Source organism: Palaemon carinicauda, chromosome 10 (assembly GCF_036898095.1).
Source record: "Palaemon carinicauda isolate YSFRI2023 chromosome 10, ASM3689809v2, whole genome shotgun sequence".
In the NCBI taxonomy this organism is placed as follows: domain Eukaryota; kingdom Metazoa; phylum Arthropoda; class Malacostraca; order Decapoda; family Palaemonidae; genus Palaemon; species Palaemon carinicauda.
The window spans coordinates 99,062,250-99,064,972 of record NC_090734.1 but is presented as its reverse complement, the minus strand read 5'-3'; positions in this window follow the sequence as shown (position 1 = coordinate 99,064,972).

The window sequence follows — 2,723 nt, the reverse complement described above, 5'->3', positions numbered from 1 at the left end:
CTTGCCAATCCCACCGCTTCGCTGGGGGCTTGTAAGTCTGGCGGCATGGAGTAAATTTTCCCAAAACGTGACGTATGTGCTGGAGATTGTAGGAGGAGGTTGCAGAAGGAAAAGAATCGGCAAGGACGACCAATGGGTCGCCATACACAATTTCAGCTCCCGAGACATCGAGTGTGTCTTTAGGAGTGGTCCTTAGTCCCCGGAGGACCCAGGGAAGCTGAGTAAACCAGTTGGAATCCTTGCAGCGGGACATCAAAGCTGCTTTAAGGGTGCGATGATAAAGTTCAACCATTCCATTGGCAGTGGGGTATAGGCAGTTGTCTGATGTAGAATGATGCCCAAGAGATTCGCTAATGATGTCCACAATTGAGAGGTGAAAGTGGTACCACTGTCAGAAGTAGTATGCTCAGGGATACCAAATCTTGCAATCCACCCTGAGAGTAATATAGATTTACATGAGGCGGATGTTGCAATTTCCATGTGAATGGCTTCAGGCCAACGAGTGGAGCGGTCGATGACGGTAAACAGGTAACGATGTCCTTGTGATGTGGGTAGGGGGCCCACAACGTCAACGTGAATATGTGCGAAACGACGCTGAGGTTGAGGAAAGGTGCCCACTCCTGAATCCGTGTGTTGATGTACTTTGGAAGTTTGGCAAGAAGTACAGGCCCGGACCCAATCCTTAGCATCCTTAGAAATACTGTGCCAAATGAACTTCGTCTTCAGCCGCTGTGCAGTAAAATGGCACAAGAGATGTGAAAGGCCGTGAATGAAATCAAACACCTGCCGGCGCATGGGAGCAGGAATCCAAGGTTGCGGTTTACCAATATTAACATCATAGAGGAGGATGGTGTTGGAGGCTTCGAGGGGGAAGTCTTCCCAACAGAGGGACGTGCAGGATGTCCTACATGCTTGATACTCTGGATTCTGTCGTTGGGCTTCAGCCAAGGCGTTGTAATCCAATCCCAGTTGAACGACAGCCAACGTGTTTCTTGACAGGGCATCAGCAATGGAATTCCTTTTCCCAGGGACGTATTGAGGGTTGCAACTGTATTCAGCCACGGTGGAGAGATGTCGGCGTTGGCGGGCGAACAAGGCGTCAGACTTTCGAGTGAATGCATGCACCAGAGGAATGTGGTCTGTGCGAAAAACGAAGGGCGTATCTTCTAAGGAAAGGCCAAATTGACGGACAGCCAAGAGCACCACCAACAATTCGCGATCGAAGTTAGAATAGCCCGATTCTGCGAGGCGTTGACCACATGCTCGAGTACTGCACCAACAGCGACGTTGCTAGCATCGGTGGAGAGAAGGAGAGGGGCATGTGGGATAGGAAAAGTGAGAGCTGCAGCAGTTGAAAGTGCCTTCTTTGCATTGCAGAAGGCCGCTTCTTGAAGATGACCCCACTTCAGGTCCTTTGCCTTGCACTTGAGGTAGGTGTAGAGGGGAGCAAGAGTGGCGGCAATGGCTGGCAAAAAACGGTGATAATAGTTAATCATGCCCCAAAATTCCTGCAGAGCTTTGACGGTTGAGGGCGCGGGGAAGTCCTTTAACGGCTGCTACCTTCTCAGGGAGGGGATGGACTCCTTAAGGAGTGATGCGGGGCCTTAAGAACTACACTTCCTTGGCGCCAAAGATACACATGTCGTACCGGACTATACAGCCGTTTTGTTGCAGGCGGTCAAGCACGATGCGCAGGTGACGGAGGTGTTCCTATTTTGAGGAGGAGAACAAAAGTATGTCGTCTACATAACATGCGCAGAAGGGGAGGTCCGCTAAGATGCCATCCATGAGACGTTGAAATGTGGCCCCAGCATTACGAAGGCCAAAACATGAGTATTTGAAGCTGTATGTACCAAACGGAGTGGTGATGGCGGTCTTGGGGATTTCTTCTGGGTTCTTAGACACCTGATAATACCTCTTCAGGAGGTCGAGCGTGGATAAAACCTTCGCTTTGTGCAGGTAGGAGGTCACGTCAGCAATGTTTGGGAGGGGGTAGTGATCTGGTTCTGTTTGCATGTTCAGGTGCCTGTAATCCATGCATGGACGGAGGGAGACGTCTTTCTTCAGAACGATATGTAATGGTGGCGACCATGGGCTGGAGGCCTTTTGGCGAAGGGCCATTTCCTCCATTTCGGCAAACATCTGTTTGGCAGCTGCCAATCGTTCTGGTGACAGACGTCTGAATTTTGCGAAGACTGTGGGTCCCGTCATCTTCATATGGTGATAAATACTCTGCTTGGCAGGAGCCGTGGACGTTTGGCGAAGTTCTGGACGGAAAACTTCCGGATACGATGTGAGGAGGTGGGCGTAGACATCCGTGAGTGCGCTGATGTGGAGATCGAGGTTGGAGGGGTCGGGTTGAAGAGGCGTCGATAAGTACGAGTCTGCGTTGACCAATCTTCGGTGGGCGACATCGATCAGAAGGGGGAAATGAGAGAGGAAATCCGCACCGAGGATTGGCAATGTGACGTCATCAACGAGAAACTTCCAATGAAATTTACCTACTCCAAACGATTATGTGAGGTTCACGTAACAGTAGGTGGGTGTCACAGATACACTGGCAGCTACCAAGCCTACGTCGGACGACGTTGACAGACTACGTCGTGTTCTGAAGAGTTCCATAGGCAAAAGAGAACAACAAGCACCTGTGTCTACCAAAAATCGCACGCCCGTTCCTGCATCATGTAAAAAGATATGATTAGAAACACGGGAGGCCACCGCCA